Source organism: Magnolia sinica, chromosome 2, assembly GCF_029962835.1.
Source record: "Magnolia sinica isolate HGM2019 chromosome 2, MsV1, whole genome shotgun sequence".
Classification (NCBI taxonomy): Eukaryota; Viridiplantae; Streptophyta; class Magnoliopsida; order Magnoliales; family Magnoliaceae; genus Magnolia; species Magnolia sinica.
In genome coordinates, this window is record NC_080574.1 from 130705280 (window position 1) to 130726699 (window position 21420).

At 41.9% G+C, this 21420-nt stretch overlaps 1 non-coding gene across 1 annotated transcript; it reads right to left on the reverse strand.

The window, feature by feature from the left end:
- Positions 1-21066: 21066 nt before the first annotated feature.
- LOC131238360 (small nucleolar RNA R71) lies at positions 21067-21173 on the reverse strand. The gene has a single exon (XR_009167760.1). It is a non-coding gene; the product is annotated as a small nucleolar RNA R71 (small nucleolar RNA).
- Positions 21174-21420: the final 247 nt, after the last annotated feature.

The following is a 21420-nucleotide window of genomic DNA, read 5'->3' on the forward strand; positions in this document are numbered from 1 at the left end:
GTTAAGAATGCGTCCGTGCCACATCTAACATTAGTCTCATCGATTAAATAAATAATTTCGATCATTATACATTACCTAAATTTGAAAATTGGGTCCTCATTCATGGCTCATTGGTATAAAGACTGTTTCAACATTAAGATGGTATTATCTCCATATTAGACATACTTTTCCGCGATTGTAGCCCACATGATGTTTCGCTCAAGCCAATGGGCCAGGTCGGGGCATTCATTGCTAGCCTGATCCTGGCTGGGCCCAGATACGAGGCAATTTCAAGCCTAGGCCCAGCCATTGGGCTGAGTTTAGGGGCCTGAATCTTGCCCTATAAGGCCGGACGACCTTGGCTACATCAATTTGCAAATTCTTACTCAATTGGTTAAAATAATGAAATTATTCTTAAGGGTTAGTAGGCTGGCTTGTCATCCTTCGAATCTAGCCCTAAAGACTTTTTTGTTGCTTGCGATATGTTTATCCTAAAGAGACTTAGGGTTCCTGAGTCTGCTTCATCTTATTTGTTATTGGAACAAAAAGATCAAAATCCACTTTTAGTAAAAGTAGGGGGAATGATTACATCGTTTGAACGCATGGTTATTGTGTGGGTTTTAATAATTCGTGTAAGTTCCATCCATCCCGTCCATTAGATGTGCCCCCTCAATGTCATGCCTAGATTCAAAATCTAGCCTAATCCACATCTCAGGTGGGCCACAATATAAAGAGCAAAGGACCTTTTTATTCACGAAATTTGGACCCCCGACCATATTCTCTTGTAACAGTTCATATGCAACGTGAGATTTTTGTGATGGCCCATCCACAGAACAGCCCACCAGCCAAATAGTCCGGATTTGAAAACATGGGGCCCACATGTATTTCATTCTATGGAGGAATTGCCTTTTTTATGCCATATGGCATGCACTCCAAATTAGAGAATCGAAAATCCTAACCTCATATCAATGGAATTTTCATTTTTTAATTCGACCAAGGTGGATTGCTTGGTGTGTTGACATCATCAAGTTCTGTATACCATGATATATGTCTTATATCCAAATTGTCTATAAATTTTGTGAGATCATTTTAAGTCATGAGCCCGAAAATGATGTAGATATAAAGATTAAGTGGATCACACGATGGAAAGCACTTGGATTGAACGCATGTTATTGAAAAAATCTTGGGGCTACAGAAGTTTTGGATGAAGCTGATGTTTGATTTCATCCATGTCTTTGTGACCTTATCAATAGGTTGAATGGAAAATAAATATCATAGTGGGCCCTATGAAGGTTTCACTAGAAGGCATCATTGCCCCACTGCTTTCTGTATTGTGGTCCACTTAGAATTTTGGATCTGCTTCATTTTTAGGCTTATAATATGAAATGATCTCACCAAATAGATGAACGGTTTGGATATAACACATACATTATAGTGGGGACAACATAACTCGGTGACGTCAACACGCCAGGATTTCCACTTCCCTTGGACAAGTCGTATTAGACAGCCTATCCCGTTCATGAATTAGACTATTGGACAGATGATTTCCTGAATGATTAGTCAGCAACCATAATTACATGACTGACTAACCATTGGAAATTAATTAGTCAGCAACCATGAGTACATAATTAACTAACCATGACAGCATGTTCTGAATTGCTAGTTGCCACACGATTATGATCACACTTTCAGATTACTTAGAATCCGTTTACACTTGGTCCCGCCATATGGGTGGTTTAGGTGGTGCCGTGTGTACTGTGGGAGAGCCTTACTTCTTGGGGGTGGATTAGGTGCGGCCCTTACCAGGGAGCCCACGTTAATGCATGGTACTATTAGGTTTAGGGCTGTACATGAGCAGAGTTAGCTCAGTGCGTAGCTCGCTTGACTCGACTCAAAAAAGCTCGACTCTACTCAAATTGAAGCTGAGTTCGAACCGAGCTGAGCTGATTTTTGGAGCTTGAAACGAGTTCGAGCCGAGTTCAATCTTGCCCCAGCTCGACTCGACTCGAATATTGCTCGAACTCGGCTCGACTCGGTTCGACTTGGCTCGACTAGGTACAGGGTATATATACCCTTCAAAAAAAAAAAAAAAAACCCTACCCATTTTCAAAAACCATCCTAGCCCGCATGAACCCTAGAATCTCCTCCCTAACCCTCTCTTCCTCCCTCTCTCTCAGTCGGCTAAGCTAACCTCTCTCTCTCTCTCTCTCTCTCTCTCTCTCTCTCTCTCTCTCTCTCTCTCTCTCATCCTCCCTTACCCGCACGGCCCTCTCTACTCGTCTCTCTCCCTCCTGCTCCCTTACCTGCACCGCCGCATGGTTGCCGTCCAATCTCTTTACTCTCTCCCTCCTCCGAACTCAGAACTCAGCTCGAAAACTCGAACTCGAACTCGAACTCGAACTCGGCCGATGTAGTGCCCCAAAATTTGAGGGCCGAGTAGCTACTCGACTCCCGAATTCTCGAGTGCCACGTATGCAATAATGAGTCACAAATGCATACATTTAGCAAGTATTAATAAGCAATGATGAATTTATCTAAGCATATTTGATTTCTAATCAGGTACTTAAGATTCAAGTGCTACTAAGCAATTAGTTTCATAAAAAGTTTTCATCCACCATGTTAACTTAATAAATTTAATTTAACAGGAATCTATGGACTAAACTCAAACACCATCAATCTCCAAAATGACCTAGGCTCTGGCCCAGTCCCGCCGACATCCACTGTGCTAACAAGGATCGCCAAACTCCTGGTAGTACGCCCGCTCCTCGTCGTCGTCAGCACTAACATCATCCAATACGTGCTGCTCTAGGGTACCTGCATCTATATCGGGTTTTGGTTGGTGTTTTAGAACACTGTCCCAGAGTGGGAGTGAGTAATCAACTCAGTGGAACTATTAGCAATAGGCATCGAATTATCATACAAAGAATACATTTAATGAATAGCAAACAGCATAGATTCCTAAACATTGTTGTTAATACAAATGCATGATTATGATATAATGCATCCTCCTAAAAAAAATCAGCACTCCCTCAAGCGATGACATCTTACGTTTGCAATGAAACAACACTCCCTCAAAAGTGACCTCGACTACATAATCACCAACAATATAAATGCAATGTCATAGAACATGTTAGCCTGGTTGGTTAGTTAAGTTCATTCGTCCAGTAGGTTCGGGAAACTAGAATACCCTTAGTGAAGTTATTGCCCTAACCCGATCGCGCGACTCAAGGGTCGTGGTCATGTGGCTCTCGTGATCCTTAGCCCTGAATTGGGGTCGCCAATCCCGAACAAAATATAACTTGGACGAAATCAAAATTGAAACTTAGATGTCCCACTCGCGGTCACTATAGGGAGGTCGTCACCCCAACACAGGCCGACAGCGCAAGTACAGTGTCTCATACTACCGTTCTCGGCCCACGAGTCTAAATGCTCAATGGAAACTATGGGGAGGCTCATCACCTCCGCGTAGGCCGACAGCACAGGCATAGTGTCTCATACCACCATCCTTGGCTCATGAGACTTTGTGGGCCGTAAATTATATTTTTAAATGGGCACAATGGTCTTAGGGTACTTTGGGTTCATACAGGCATGATCAAATAAGGTTAACATACAAGGATGGTCGACTAATATTCATTGTGCCCCGACGGGCTGAATTATAACTAATGGCCTGAGAACAAGATCTCATGTAGTCCAACTACTGCTAACGACCTACAGTTCAATTGTCGGGCCAGATTCACTTAGGGGACAGGTCTAAAAAGGACAGTCCAAGAACTTCCAGGTAATCAGCTGATCCGTAAGGAAAATATGCAACAATGTACCACAAACATACATTTCCTGAATGCAATTCAAGTATGGAAGGCAAGATTTTAGTGTGATCATTACAAGGACAGCAACATACAATATTCCACCCGAATTTACAGATTCAACATGACATGTTTCAGCTTATACGATCACATGGACAGTCATACAACTATATACCGAGATAAATCTCTTATAGGCCAGTCATACATCACATTATTCAGCCATAACTTGAAAATTCAGACAAGTGACTCATCTAATCAGCAACTTACAATGTTTCAGGCTTTCACCCAAGTAGGATTACTCATAAAATCAGGAAGTCAACCACAAATTACCATTCTACAACAATCCATGTTATCATGTTAAGCATAGTTAACACCAAACCAGAAAACAAGAATCAACTAGTAGAAAATTTAGGAAAATTTAGATACTTGTACCCTACATGAGCATGCAAATGCACAAGTCACAATTTGGGATAATAGGGCCAAATCCCTTCCCAATATTTTGGTAATTCCTAGTCCATTAACCTATATATGCAGTTCAAATGAAAATCCAGCCACATGCACTAACAATACGCCAACCACGTTCATTAAACCTACTCTGTGCGCGATGACCGGCCACCTAAAGGTAATGGTCCTCATCTAAAGTTGGTTGGAGGTTGCTAAGATGATTCTAGTAACGCTGGGTCCGCAAGCTCGAGGTGTTAGGGCCTTGCATGGCATTGGATGGACAAGAATTATATGAATGTTGTAGAATCAGGGAAATAAGGTGAAAAATTCCTAAATTACTTTAGATGGGTTGGAATTTCTTCTTCCAACGGCGGAGAACGATGGAATTTGTCGGTAGAGGAGAGGTGAGGATGCTGAGATCTTCAAAATCCAAGCACCAAGCTCACATGCACATCAAAGTAGGGCCTTCTCTCTTCCCACACACACATACACACATACTCTCTCTCTCTCTCTCTCTCTCTCTCTCTCTCTCTCTCTCTCTCTCTCTCAGCTACTAAAAATGGGTTTGAGAGAGAGGGCTGAGTTTATATATGCCCATAATTATTTCCTTTAACCCTAACGTTTGAGGAAATTTCCCAATTAGCCATATGGGGCACATTTTATGTTATTAGAGCTACTCTGATGGACCCCTGACCTATCTGACATATGGGATAGGTGCTTCATGACCCGATGAAGGGTTGGGTGAAGTTTGATCGCAAAAGGACGAGGGGTCTTGCCGCAGCGACTCAATTCATGATCAACGGTCACCGTTCCACGATCAACGGCCAGATTTTATAGGCAAAGGCCGAGAATTATTTCCAACCTTCGGTGTGAATTTAGTAAAGATCCAACGGCTGGAACGCCCAGATTTGTTGACTCAAGCAGCAGGGCTAATTGGTTAAATTCTAAGATTTCCTTTCTTAAGGCCTAGCGACTTGCGGTTTGCAAGTGCCTGTAGGGCAACGCTATTCGACTATTTCTGGGCATTATTAAGGCCTGACATCCACGTGGGACCACAAGCCCAGTGGGCCGAAGAATCTTACAAAGTTTTAGAATTTTTGGACCTTCCTCGGGTGATACATAGCCCGTACAAACAGTCGCTAAGTATGACTCAGCCGACTGGCTTTACGGCCTATGCTCGGCCTGATCTTAATTAATTTAAATTGTACAAAAGGGTGATTTGGAGTTAATTAACCCGTTTTGAGCCCATACGTGCGATAGAATCGTTCGGTCCTGAGTCAGTTCACACGTGAGTGCCTCAGGACATTGTTCCCTTTTTGGACGGGGCGTTACAATCTACCCCCCTTACAAAAAAAATTTTCATCTTCAAAATTTTTACCTGCTTGAATTGCTTAAGAATGTTGGGGTAGTGTTTACGAACTTCAGTTTCCGTTTCCCAAGTAGCTTCTTCTTCTCCATGGTGTGTCCATAATACCTTTATTAGCGGAATCACCTTATTTCGCAAAACTTTCTCTTTCTTGTCCAAAATCTTGGTAGGTTTAAGGATATACGTGGCATTGTCCTTAAGTTCCACGTGTTCCCACTGGATGATGTGTGAAGGATCCGGAACGTACTTCTTAAGCATGAAGACGTCGAATATAATATGCATGCTAGTGAGGGGAGTAGGCAAAGCCAAGGGATACGCAACCGGTCCTATCTGATCCAAGATCTGAAAAGGGCTGATATATCGTGGGGTAAGTTTTTCCTTTTTACCAAAGCGTAGAACTCCCTTCATTGGTGAGATCTTCAGAAATACATGGTCTCCAGCTTCGAATTTCAAATCCCTTCGCCTTGTGTCTGCATAACTCTTGTCTGCTCTGGGTCGTCAGTAATCATCGTCTAATAATTTCAATCCTTTCAGTAGTTGCATGTACTATTTCAGGTCCCAACAAACTTTTCTCGCCAACTTCAGCCCAACATTGTGGAGCTCGGTAGGGGTGCCCGTATAAGGCTTCGTAGGGTTTCATGCCGATGCTAGCTTAGAAGATGTTGTTGTAACCAAATTCGGCATAAGGGAGACATTCATCCCAACTATCCAAGAAATCCAATGTACATGCTCTCAAAATATCTTCTAGTATTCGATTTACCCGTTCCGTCTGTCCATCAGTTTGAGGGTGAAAAGTGATGCTGAAATTCAACTTGACTCCCATGGTGTCTTGCATTTGGGTCCAGAGCATTGAAGTGAATTGTGTGTCTCGGTCCGACACAATTTCCAAAGGAACACCATGAAGTCGGACTATCTCCTTGATATACAATCTGGCTAGGTCGTCTGCAGAGTACGGAGTTCGAATAGGTAGGAAGTAAGCCGATGTAGTCAATCGGTCCACAATTACCCAAATTGAATCATGCCCTTTCTTCGTTCTGGGTAGGCCAGCAATGAAATCCATGGAAATGTAGTCTCATTTCCATTCAGCAAGTGGCATAGGCTATAAGAGACCTAGCGGTCGACGATGTTCTGCCTTGACTTATTGACATGTAAGACATCGAGATAGAAAGCCAGCTATCTCTCTTTTCATGTTGTCCCACTAGTAATTTCGCTTAAGGTCCTGGTACATCCTGGTGCTTCCAGGGTGCATAGCTAGCTTGGAGTTATGGGGCTCAGCTAGCAATGTTTCCTTCAACTTAAGATGATCTGGGAGACAGAGACGGCCTTGAAAGCGTAAACCTCCATCAGTACCGATTCTCCATTCAGAATCACTTCGAACGGCCGTAAGTTCTCTCATTTTCAATAGTAACTCATCTGTCCTTTAAGCCTCAATGATCTGGCTGTCAATCATAGGTTGGGCGTGGATATGTGCAATGACTTTATATTGTTCATCTATTCTCAGTTTCAGCTCGAAGTCTTGCACAAATTCTACCATATTCCACTCTTCTACCATTAGTGGAGCCGCAAATTCGATAGTCTTCTTTCAGCTCAAGGCATCTGCCACTAGATTGGCCTTACTAGGATGGTAGGAAACCTCGAATTTAAAGTCCTTTAAGGTCTCCATCCATCGTCATTGTCTCATATTTAAATCTCTCTGGGTGAAGATGTACTTGAGTTGCTTGTGGTCAAAAAAGAGTTCAAATTCTTCCCCATACAGATAGTGTCTCCATATCTTCAGGGCAAATATGACTGTGGCTAGTTCAAGGTCATGAGCGGGGTAATTCTCTTCATGTTTCCTCAATTGTCAAGAAGCATAAGCAATAACTCTGTCCTTCTGCATGAGGACACAACCTAGACCCACATGGATGCATCAATAAAAATGGTGTACTTAACCCCTTGTTCAGGTAGAATGAGCACTAGGGCTGAAGTTAATTGTTCCTTCAACTCCTTAAAGGCCGCTTCCGCCTTTTCATTGCAAGTAAACTTGAGATCCCTTCAGGTGAGCTGGGATAACGGTCAAGCGATCTTTAAAAAATCTTTGATGAATCGACGGTAGTATCCCGCCAATCCCAGGAAGCTTCTAACTTTTGTCACCGAGCTCGACCGCTTCCAGTCTTGTATTGCTGCCACTTTGGCCAAATCCACATAGATGCCTTCCTTAGACATCACGTGGCCCAAAATTTTCACATCTTCTTTCTAGAAGTCGCATTTCGAAACTGGGCATATAGATTGTTCCACCTGAGCATTTCTAAGACCGCTCGCAGATGTTCTTCATGTTCTTGGCGACTCTTGGAATAAATTAGAATGTTGTCTATGAATATGATGACAAACCGATACAGGAATAGCCTAAAGACTCTATTCATCAGGTCCATGAACATAGCTGGTGCATTTGTGAGTCTAAAAGGCATAACCAAGTACTCATAGTGCCCAAAGTTAGTTTTGAACGCCGGCTTTGGCACATCTTTAGGTTTAATCCACAGTTGGTGGTATCCGGATTACAGGTCAATCTTTGAGAATTATTGAGCACCTCTCAATTGGTCGAATAGATCATCAATTCGAGGTAATGGATATTTGTTCTTTATGGTGACCTGATTCAATCTCCGGTAGTCTATACACAAACGCAGGGAGTCATCTTTCTTTCTCATGAACACAACTAGGGCTCCCCATGGAGACACACTGGGTCGAATAAAACCCGCTTCTAACAATCCATCAATTTGAAGTCGGAGTTCCTCCATTTCATACGGAGTCATCTGATAAGTTGGGAGAGAAATGGGTGCAGTGCCCGGCAACAAGTCAATGGTGAAGTCAATCTCCCGCCAGGGAGGAAGTCCCAAAATGTTCTTTAACACATCAGCAAAGTCACTCACTATGGGGGTGCAAGTTAATGAAATCTCTTCGTAATCTTCTTCTAATGAAGCATAATAAAGGACTCATTGTGGGTAGCTAACCTGTACTGTGAACATGAAGGGAGAGCTACCATCTTCATATATGGTCACCGTTCGGTCCTCGCAATCGATTTCGGTTCTCATTGTGGAGAGCTAATTCATTCCCAAGATTATGTCATAGTAGAAGACCTTTGTGACAATAAGATCCACATGAATCCTCTTTCTCCCAAAGTCTATGGGACACCCTCGGTTGACGGATGTAGCTTCGGTGAGCATTTCGGCTACCACTATAATTCTTACCCTGATAGGGGAGCAGTTGATAGCCTTAGACTCTTAACAATTGTGGATGATATAAGTGAAGCTATGGACCTAGTGTCCACAAAAAGAAATACAGGAGTACCTTGAACATGGGTCGTGACCTCAAATGCTACAGGAGTAGTCGTGGCTGCATCAACGCCGTCTGCTATCAAAGCGTGAACTCATGCTTGCTGAGGTCGGTTGGGTTGATATGTAGGTCGAGACGGCAGCCTAATTTGAGGGGCCGACTACCTACGAGGCTGCTGAGATGGGCTTGCGGCACGTTGAGAGGGTGCAGGTAATGATAGCTGCGGCGGACGGCTTACTAGCTGAGGGGGTACGTACCCGTGATCTCTCATTCTCAAAAAATAGTAGGCCTCTGAATGACTCACCTTCCGACAATACCTGCATACTCGGTCAGGGCGAGTGTGCGCGGGTGGTAAAGGCATGTGCTTGAGAGGTGGATTGGGTGGCACTCTTCTTCCTGATGAGGACGAGGATTGTCCTCTTATTCTTCCTCTGGACTCGGCTTGCACACGTGCCTGAGAAATCCTTTTGTCATCCTGCTCTGACCACAGGGAAATCTCCACCAATTCCACATAAGTTCGAATATTCGCACATCACATTTTTGTATGAATCCCGGCCCTCAAACCTTCGAGAAAACGCCTCATGTGCGTCTCTTCGTCAGCCACGATCTTCAGCACATAACAAAATAATTCGGTGAACTAGTTTTCATATTCGGCCACCAACATACTTCCTTGTTAGAGGCGCAAGAATTCGTTCTCCTTCTCTATATGGTAGGTACGTGGGAAATACTTTTAGAAGAAACGTGTCTCAAAGTCTTCCCACTTTCATATAAAATTTTCAAGGACCGTTCTCAACACACTGTCCCACCAAATGTCAACTTCCTTCTCAAACAGGTAGGATATCAGTTCCACCTGCTCAGCTTCTGAACAGTGAAGAGGTCGGATCGCTTTCGTAACCCGGTTTACCCAACTCTCAATCTCCTCGGGTCTATGAGTACCACCAAAGGTAAGCGGTCTTAACCTCTGAAAGCGCTCAAAAAGATTGTATGTCACTGCTGACGTTCCAACTTGGCCTAGCAATGGTGCATTCATATGATGGGCCATTGCTCCCACTAAGGTATGTAACGACTGTTGTTGTTGTTGCATCACGTGCAACATCTACTCCATAGTGCCTCCAACTAGGACGATATAGTGAGTAGAGGTCTCACCATGAATTTGAGGTGCCCTAGGGAGTTGGGTCAACATCTGACTGTCCATATCCACTTAACTGGCTCTGCCTTGACTAGAAAGGTAGTTCATTAGGGGTTGAGCCGTTCACGGTCGTCTCTCCCGCCCAAGGCTAGGCGGACCAGACGGCTGTCACCTTATGGCCTCATCGTCCTGAAAGCCAACATCTCAATATTTAGATAACAACATCCACAAACTCAGGGCATGTTAGTCACAACATTAGAGTGTCATCACACACACATCATCAATTCACCAAACATTCCACATATCACTTTAACCAAAGTAGTTTCATGTATTTCATTGGTAAAATTTGTCACTGTGGCATATGCTACGACATTTCATGTATAATGACATAGGTTGCATGATTACTAGTCCAACAGAAAGAAAAAAATCCAATATTCACAACACAAACAACCAAACTAAGCCCATCCAAGGCTAGTACAAAAAGAGGAAACAAACACATGCTACACTCCTAATCCTCCGACTCCAGCGAGGGTGGAGCTGCTCCCTTATCCTGCATGCAGCACAGGAGGGCCTTCAGAGTGCGAGGCATCTTCTTGAATTTCTTCTTCAAATACTCCTGGTTCTCCACCACTTTGGCCAAGGTTTCCCGCTCGCTATGGGTGGCAGGAGGCTCTCAATTGGAGCCCCGGGCCTCTGCTTCCTCTTCCTGTTCTTCATCCTCGCTTTCCTCATTTTCAGTCTCTTCTTCTATCTCATCCCCCAGCTCCTCCAGTCGGGCCAGACGCTGCTTGGGGCTTATCTTCATGTTGTTGAGGATGTTCTCATTTATGGAGTGGATAGGGGCGAGATCATCCAGGTGCAGTCTGAACCTAAAATTACGGGCAATTTTACAAATTAATCGGCCAAATGGGAGGGACTGATCCTCCTGATTGGATGCGGGGCCCTCACGATTTGGGTTAAGACAAGAGTGGGCAGGCACACTTTATCTCTTTGTCCTACTCGATATAGGAAGTCCAACATGAATCTAGTTCTCTCCATGCGATTGCTCGACCTAAAATACACATTATACGTGCATATACGGTGGAGCAGACGATAGTTAAGGGTCATGTGGGTCGTCTTAAGGCTGTTCTCTCGCCTCCATTCAGCAGGTTAACCGCATAAGAAACTGTGCAACAATCTCTCTCCTGCCTTTCATTGAGATTGGTCTCACTGGCATGAACAATGTTGCGTTCTACTTCCATGATGTGGGCCATAACATCTACATCAAATTTGGCTTCTTATCGGCCCAAAGGGATGATAAATTGGAGCGGCTCGAGGGTTGGGTCTCTAATGTGGGCGTAAAAAGTTCGCACAAAGCCCTCGCTAGCATGAAAGTTCCCTTTGAACATGGGAACCCAACCATTCATCAGAAGGTAGTCAATCACCAAAAATTCTCCAAACAGCTTCTCATCCACATGAGTTTCAAAAACAACCTTACATTGATGAAACTTACCGAGCTCAATGCCCGCCGGTAAAGACCTTGCTAAAGGGACTTGGGGATCAAGGTCCCGCTTCGACCTTCGCTCGGTGCTCGAACTTGCACCGGCACTCGCCTTTTTCTTGGATTCTCTCGAACGGCTAGGCCCGGCTTCATCCGAGGCCGTTCGCTTCTTTCCCATGAGAGAAAGGAGCATGGAGATAGAAAAAATGGAGGTTACCACCTCAAAGAAAGCCATGGAGATGGAAAAGTGTATGGAATGGAGAGATTTCAAAGAGATGGAGGTTATAGGACCTTAGGAAGGGAATTTTGTGCCCCAATGAGAGAAGTTTGAGAAGTGTAAGGGGGATTTAGGAAGGTTGAGAGTAAGAAGAGGATAAAAATGAAGCACGCGAGAAGAAAAGAGGCCCTACAAGCATGAAGAAGAAGATTTGAGAGTGAAGGAGGGTTTAGGAGAGGTTTAGAGGGTAGTAGAGGGTTTGAAATGGGGCAAAAAAGGGGGTTTAAAAGGGTGTAGGGCCAAGTGGAGGAGACCCCCTCATATGAGAGGGGCCCACATGCCCGGGCCGGCGGTGCCGCCGCGCCTGTCTGGAGGTGTTGGCAGTGCCGCCTCCCCACCCCCTAGGACGTAGGTTTTTGCTCCGTGGGACCCCCTGGGTCCCCCTAGATGATCCATTTCGTCCCTATGTTGAATATAGTGCACGTACTATGGTCTAGGGGCTATTTTCTGTCTAAATGGGGAGTTCGAAGACTGAGTACACTGGCTTAGGTGATTTAGATTTAATATAGACACATCCTTGGTTCGTCTTAGCTGGGATCAAACCGATCCAACATCAATTGGGTCCGCTAAATCTATAAACTAGACTGCAGAGGTCCCCTGTGCTATTAAAGTGACTTAGGCTTATATTGTTTATTCTTGGTTAGCTTAGACCGTCTAATTTCTAGTTAGAAGTGACTTAGATTACTTCATACAACTTATGTAATTCAAGTTATTATCCTAAGCCAGTCTACAGGGGTCGACTCACTGATTAGACAAAGTTTCAGGATCCTAGTACTATTTTTAAATTCAGTTGCTCCCTCCTAAGTCAGAGTGCGTCGTGTTGAACGTATTACCCTAGGCATATTTTAATCCAAATCATACTCTGATACCAAGTTATAGCGCCCTTAAATTTGAGGGCCGAGTAGCTACTCGACTCCCAAATTCCCGAGTTTCACATATGCAATAATGAGCAAATGCATACATTTAACAGGTATTAATAAGCGATGATGAATTTATCTAAGCATATTCGATTTCTAATCAGGTACTTAGGATTCAAATGCTACTAACCAATTAGTTTAATAAAAAGTTCTCATCCACCATGTTAATTTAATAAATTTAATTTAACAGCAATCCATGGATTAAATTTAAACACCCATCAACCCCCAAAATGACCTGGGATCTGGCCCAGTCCCGCCGACATCCACAGTGCTAACAAGGCTCGCCAAGCTCCTGGTAGTATGCCCACTCCTCATCATCGTCAACACCAACATCGTCCAATGAGTGCTGCTCCAAGGTACTTGCATTTATATCGAGTTCTGGTTGGTGTTTTAGAATACCGTCCCAGAGTGGGAGTGAGTGATCAACTCAGTGGTACCATTAGCAATAGACATCAAATTATCATGCAGAAAATATATTTAATGAACAACAAACAGTATAGATTCCTAAACACTGTTGTTAATGCAAATGCATGGTTATGATATGATACATACTCCTCACAAAAAACCAGCACTCCCTCAAGCGATGACATTTTACGTTCGCAATGAAACAATTCTCCCTCAAAAGCAACCTCGACTACATAATCGGTAATAATATAAATGCAATGTCATGGAATATGTTAGCCTAGTTGGTTAGTTAAGTTCATTCATTCAGCAGGTTGGGGAAACCAGAATACCCTTAGTGAAGTTATTGCCCTAAGCCGATCAAGCGGCTCAAGGGCCGTGGTTATGTGGCTCTCGCGATCCTTAGCCCTGAATTGGGGGTCATTAATTTCGAACAAAATATAACATGGACGAAATCAAAATTGGTACATAGATGTCCCACTCGCGGTCACTGTAGGGAGGTCGTCTACAGTGTCCCATACTACCGTTCCCAGCTCACGAGTTCAAATGCTCAATGGATACTACAGGAAGGCTCGTCACCTCAGCATAGGCCGACAGCACGGGCATAGTGTCTCATACCATCATCCCTGGCTCATGAGACTTTGTGGACCATAAATCATATTTTAAAATGGGCACAATGGTCTTAGGGTACTTCGGGTTCATACAGTCATGATCAAATAATGTTAACATACAATGATGGTTAACTAATAGTCAATGTGCCCCGACGGGTTGAACTATAACTAATCAGCCTGAGAACAAGATCTCATGTAGTCCAATTATAGACAACGACTTATGGTTTAACTGTCGGTCCAGATTCACTTAGGGATAGGTCTAACAAGGACCGCCCAAGAACTTCCAGGTAATCGGCCGATCCATAAGGAAAATATACAACAATGCACCACAAACATATATTTCTTGAATGCAATTCAAGTATGGAAGGCAAGATTTTAGTGTGATCATTACAAGGACAGCAACATACAATATTCCACTCGAATTTACAGATTCAACATGACATATTTCAGCTTATACGATCACATGGATAGTCATACAACTATATACCGAGATAAATCTCCTATAGGCTAACCATACATCACATTATTCAGCCATAACTTGAAAATTCAGACAAGTGACTCATCCAATTAACAACTTACAATGTTTTAAGCTTTCACTCAAGTAGGATTACTCATAAAATCAGGAAGTCAACCACAAATTACCATTCTACAGCAATCTATGTCATCATGTTAAGCATAGTTAACACCAAACCAGAAAATAAGAATAAACTAACAACAAATTTGGAGAAATTTAGATACTTGTACCCTACATGAGCATGCAGTTGCACAAGTCACAATTTGGGATAATAAGGCCAAATCCCTTCCCAATATTTTGGTAATTCCTAGTCCAATAACCTATATATGCAGTCCAAATGAAAATTCAGCCACATGCACTAACAATACACTAACCACGCTCATTAAACCTACTCTAAGCGTGATGACTGGCCACCTAAAGGTAATGGTCCTCACCTAAACTTGGTTGGAGGTTGCTGAGATGATTCTAGCGACGCCGAGTCCGCAAGCTCGATGTGTCGGGGTCCTGCATTGCATTGAATGGACAAGAATTATATGAATGTTGTAGAATCAGGGAAGTGAGTCAAAAATTTTCTAAATTACCTTAGATGAGTTGGAATTTCTTCTTCTAGCAGCGAAGAACGATGGAATTCGTCGGTAAAGGAGAGGTGAAGATGCCGAGATCTTCAAAATCTAAGCACCAAACTCACACGCACATCAAGGTGGGGCCTTCTCTCTCTTCCCACTCTCTCTCTCTCTGTCTCTTTCTCAGTTGCTGAAAAATGGGTTTAAGAGAGAGGGCTAAGTTTATATATGCCCAAAATTATTTCCTTTGACCCTAACGTTTGAGAAAATTCCTCAATTAGCCATGTGGGGCCCGTTTTATGTTATTAGAGCTGCTCTGATGGACCCCTGACCCATCTGACATATGGAATAGGTGCTTCATGACCCGATGAAGGGTTGGGTGAAGTTTGATCGCAAACGGATCCAGGGTCTTGCCGCAGCGACTCGATTCGTGATCAACAGTCACCGTTCCACGATCAATGGCCAGATTTTATAGGCAAAGGTCGGGAATTATTTCCAATCTTTGGTGTGAATTTAAAAGAGATCCGACACCTAGAACGCTCAGATTTGCTGACTTAAGCTGCACGGCCAATTGGTTAAGTTTCAGGATTTCCTTTCTTAAGGCCAAGCGACTCGCGGTTTGCAAGTGCCAACGGGGTAGCGATGTTCGACATTTCTAGGCATCATTAGGGCCTGACGTCCGCTTGGGACCACAAGCCCAGTGGACCCAAGAAGCTGACAAAGTTTTAGAATTTTTGGACCTTCCTCAGGCAATACACAGCATATATAGATAGTCGCTAAGTATGACTCGGCCGACTGGCTTTATGGCCTATGCTCGGCCTGATCTTAATTTAATTTAAATTGTACGAAAGGGTAATTTGGAGTTAATTAACCCGTCTTAAGCCCATATGTGTGATAGAATCGTTCGGTCTTGAGTCAGTTCGCACGTGAGTGCCTTAGGACACTGTTCCTTTTTTGAACCGCGGGGCATTACAGCCGAGCCGAGCACAAGTTGCTGTTCCGAGCTCGAATGCCGAGCCGAGCTGGCCATAAGCTGAGACTCGAGCAGTCTGAGTCGAGCACGAGCTGGGCAAAGCTCGGCTCGGCTCAACTCATGTACACCTCTAATTAGGTTGACTCATCGGAACTTCAAGCTATGTTGGCCCTACTGAGATGCGTGTCGAACGTTAACACTATGCATTTGATGGGTTCCCTTTAGGTTATGAGATATCCCAAAAATCAACCTTATACAGAAATGATGTGGGGCATACCATCTAAAACCATGTGAAGACATGCATGCCTAAAACATATAAAAGCATTTGGTGGGGCCCACCTGAGTTTTGGATGCGAATAAAACATAGTCTAACCCCTTATCCAAGTGGGACACACTCAATAAATGATCTAGGTAGGCCCTATATATATATGTATGTATGTATATGTATGTATGTACATATTTACACGTGTATATGTGTGTGTGTACACACACACACACGCAAGCACGCACACGGTGGGTCCCATGGTAAGGGCGCACCTAATCCACTCCCCTCACTTCTATCTTGCATAGGGATGGTTGTAGCACGTGCTCTGTAAAATGGTTGCGTGGCATACGGTGACCCGATAGAACGTTCATTTAAGGTCAGAAATTGAATGAGCAAAAATTTCGCACTATTTGCACAACCCTAACCCTTCGATCAATGGCATATAAATGGAGATAAGAACAGAAATGAACAACATTCACTGAGAAAAAGTCTGGTTCTTAGATCGTTAAGATGATCCAATCAAAGATTTTTTATTTTTTATTTAAATGAGTGTGTGCAAGCAATGAGGGAGCTCACAGGCTCTTTGGCACGGATTATTGTACACATGTGTCATATGTGTGGTACATGGAGGGGATTGCTTATTGGCACAGCCAGTAGCCACTTGGTACTGGACGGTGCTATGCGCACCCACCATGACGTGTGTTTTATCCACACCATTCACCTATTTTGCCACTTCATTTTAGCAGATCTAAATCTCATGTGGACCACACCACGGGGATAGTGGTGACTGAATGTCTACCATTAAAAATTTCTTGAGTGTGTTGTACCTTATTTATGACCATTTTTAGAATAATCAATTAGAAAATGCAACATATTATTACATGGGAAAGATGTAGTATGTGAAAAATATTTAGAGACATTAGAGCACTTTTTATGAAATTACAATCGGCAATGTTTGGATGATACATGTCATCTAATGACAGGGTACGATCGAGGCAAATAGAAACAGAGCGTAAACAAGTGAAAAGAACGATTAGAGGGACACATATCAAGAAAAGAAAAATGATCTAAATACCAACGTGGAGATGAATGAGTTTTTTTGTATAAAAGATAGCTGCAAGAGATATTTATAAATAGCAAGGGATTCAACAAAACAACTCGTCTCATGTCAATCTAATCAAACCAATCAAATTATCTTTCATTATTATAATCGATGTCTTAGCTCTATCCTATGAGTAGCTATAATCTAATAGCAGTAATCCTTAGTTGAAATCCAGTAGCAATAATCTTTAGAAGTAATCCAAGTCTTTGCTTATTTGCTGAACCATTTTTGTTTTCAATATATCCAATTCTTCTTTCAAAAAGGTGTCTTACAGTTGATTTTTGTGATTTACTGTAGGTATTTTCTTTTTGTCTAATTGTTTCTACATTCTTTTTGTACGGAAGACAAGGTGCAACCCATCTTCAAAGGAAAAAATCAATGCTTTGATAATCACCAAATAATCTTATAACAAACTTATGAGTGGCTGAATAGGAAACCAATCTTCTCAGGCCTTGGTCATTAGCTGACCGATCTTCTGAGGTCTCAGTCATATACAACCGCACCCGATGTATCTACCTATTTTAGTGCTTGGGGTCAAATTATTCCATTTCAATCAAGTCAAACAATTTTTTTTTATAAAAGAAAACTGAATATATATTAATTCATCAACAAAATTACAAACAGCTTCGGGCAGACACAAGCAAACAAAAAAGAGGCCGGCCGCCTATCATATCTCTATACAAACTCCAGACCGACCAAACTAAAGATAGAAAAATCATGACTCCCTTAACGCCCCCAAACCCACTTTGTCAAGGAACAATAAGCCCTTGATGAAATGAGGGAAGGGATGTATCTTGTCCGTCAAGAACTTCCCCTGATTGGCCGCTCCTGCTCTAGTAAGCCCATCAGCCGGCCCATTAATTTCACAGGGAATGAGTGATATGGAAAATTTTCCTTTCACCTTAAGGCCCTTGATTCTTATCAACCAATAGTTCCATTTCCAGTCAAGATTTAAGGTCTCCTTGAAAGCCTCTACCACAAAATGAGAATCGGACTCAATGAGCCCCTAGTGAAGCCCTAACGATATACTGAAAAGCATAACATCATGAAGAGCCCGAAGTTCTGCCCTGTTATTTGAGCCTTCGCTATAGCCTGAAAAGAAAATGAATAGGAGGTCTCCGTTTGAGTTCCTGCAAATGTCGCTACCCTCATACGGACCCGGGTTCCCAGCTGCAGTACCATCACAACATTCAGTTTCACCCAGCCCGCAGGAGATCTGACCCATTTAACAAAAATGTCATGACTTGGGTGGAGGAGGTGTGGCTGAGATTCCAAACTTGAGGAAGATTGGATTAGTGGAAACATTTGACGGATTTAAGGAGGGGGAACTAGAAAAGATTTTAGCAAGGAGCCACTTAATGCGATTTATCACCATACTGCTATTTGGGCTGATCCCATCAAATTTAGCTGAGTTCCTAGCTTTCCAGATTTCTCATACTATCAGACAGGGAGTAATGCGGCAAAGGAGAGGTGGCCCGCCACTGTTGAGACTCAAATATTGCGTAATTTTACCCATTTACATCTTGGTTTTATAAACTTGAATCAACTTAGTGTTCTAATTTACTCATGTATGTGTTGCAATGTGAATTTAAGAGCTTGGATTGAAAAATGGTGCTAAAAAGCATGGATTTGATGCTCAAGAATCACCAAAGCAAGGGATGGATCTTAGGAGACCAAGATTGAAGAATTCACATACCAAAGATCTAAGAAAACCAAGTGAGGAATGAAGAGAATCAAAGATTTGAAGTGAAGAATCCTGAAATTGTCCTGAAAAAGTATATTCTGAAGCTCTAAAGTCTATTTTGGAAAACTGCGCAGCAAGAAGTCTGTTTTAAACGAACTTACAACGAGAAGTCTATTTTTAAAAAATAAGTATATTTGAGACATTTTCTAGGGTTTTTCAACTTTATACAAAAATTAGAGTTCCCTATTTATAAATAGGGCTTCCTAGGGCATTCTAAAACATCATTAGAAGCATTCAAGAGCAATATTTAGAATTTTTAAAGAGTTTTTAATTTTATTAAAGCTTTATAAGTTTTTTTTTTATATTTTTTTCTTCTTCCTTTCTTGTTGCTTTTTATTTCTGCAATTTAATTATGTTTTTCTAAGTTCCTTCTAGCCCAAGCTAGAAGGGAAGCACATGGGTTTAATAATTTTTTAAGATTATGATGATTGATTATTTTAATGATGAGAAGAATGGTGTATGCATGTTATCTATTATTTATGTTTTATTTTTTTATCCTCTTGTAAGATCCATATGTTTTCATCATATGAGATCCATATTGATGGATAGGCTTACCCTAGATCAATCAGATTTCCTAGATAGGAGAGGTTTTCAACCTGTTATATTTCTTTGATATTCATTATCATATAGATATTAAATACTTAAAATCACTAACGCTTGAGAATATATGTCAATAGTGCAAATTCATTATTTTCTAATCTTTTATATCATTTATTAAAATATTTAAACTGTTTTATTTTCTGATTAGGTTGACCATAGTGCTCAGATCTTAGTTGTGCTATCCAAGTCATCATGATTTTAGAACATTAACTTATGTGTGGAACTTTGAAGCTTGGGTGCTATTTTATTCAGTTGAATTACATTTATTCAAAAATCCCAAAATCAAATTATCAGATTAATTTTTATTACTTAGTTTATTTTGCATTTGATTTTTTTCTTCTCACAATTCATCTCCTTGTCGGATCAACCCTGTATTCACGGGATACTACTTACGAACCTCTGCACTTGGAGACAAGCAATCAAGTTTTTGGCGCCGTTGCTAGGGAGAGACTGAGATAGATCAGATCTGTGCAAGATAACTAAGGTAAGCTTTCTTTTAAGGTAAGTTCTCTTCTAAACCCTTCAAATTTTCTTTAGATTTTTTTCTCCCTTTTCTTTTTCTTTGAAAATAAATTCAGTTGGGTCTTTCAAGCACTAACTATGACGTAAGGTTGCCTTGCTTGAGATTTTATCACCCAAGTGTTATGGTTGTCCTACAGTTGCTGTTTGGTCACAAAGATCATCCGCTTAATCTATTTTTCAGATTAGCATAGTTTAATTTCTGCATTAGTTTTACTTTGTTGATTTATTTATTTTTTATTTGTGGACTAAACCCTTATGGTCGGCCCTGCCGCCTGGGTTGTTGATTTATTTTTGCTTTGTGGATTGAACCCTCATGGTCGGCCCTGCCGCCTGGGTTGTTAATTTATTTTGCTTTATAGATTGAACCCTCATGATCGGCCTTACCGCCTCGGTTGTTGGTTAAGTTTTTATTTTTATTTGAAGTATCATACTTGCTATTTGAATTAGTGTTATTTGTTATATGGTGTGAATGGTTTATTTCCCATTGGAGTAGGGATCAAAACAATCGACTCTCCTCTGAAGGGGGACTAGTTTGAGGCCTTGATCATTCACTTAGAAGAGGCACTCAATATCACTTGGATTCCATGGCAGACCCAGTTGATAATCCAAATCCAAATCTACCAGATCCAATTATAAATTAAAATAGAGAAAATCAACATAATCCTCCTCTTGAGGATGAAAATGAAGTTCATAGGAATGTGTTAAACCAACCACGGACTTTACGCGAACATTTACACCCTGAGAGATCAACTTTACCATCTTGCATAGTTTTCCCTGCTCACACAGGGAACATTGATTTTAAACCACGTGTGATTCAATTGATTCCTAAATTTCATGGCTTAGATTCCGAAAGCCCTTACTTGCACCTCAACGACTTTGAGGAAGTAATTGTAACGTTACAAGTAAATAATGGCAATATGGATGTACTTAAGCTTAGGTTATTCTCATTTTCTCTAAAGGATCGGGCCAAAGCATGACTCAACTCTCTAAGACCTAATACCATCACTTCATGGCAAGCCTTAAGTAGAGAGTTTTGAAAAAGTTCTTTCCCGAGCACAAAACAAATGCACTAAAATAAGAAATCATGTCATTCTCTCAAAAGGGGAATGAACTGTTTTTTTAAGCTTGGGAGCGCTTCAAAAACATTCTAATTACTTGTCCACATCATGGTTAGGAACTATGGCACGTGATTGATGCTTTTCGAAAGGGGCTCACCATGGATACCCGTCAGTTCATAGAGATGATGTGTGGTGGAACCTTTCTTGACAAAGATCATAATGAGGCTTGGAATTTTCTAGATATGTTAGCAGAGAATACGTAGACATGGGATGTCACTGCTAAATCAGACCAAACTAGACTCATTCCTAGAGAGAAAGCGGGAATGTATGTCCTAAGAGAGGAAGACGACCTTAATGCAAAA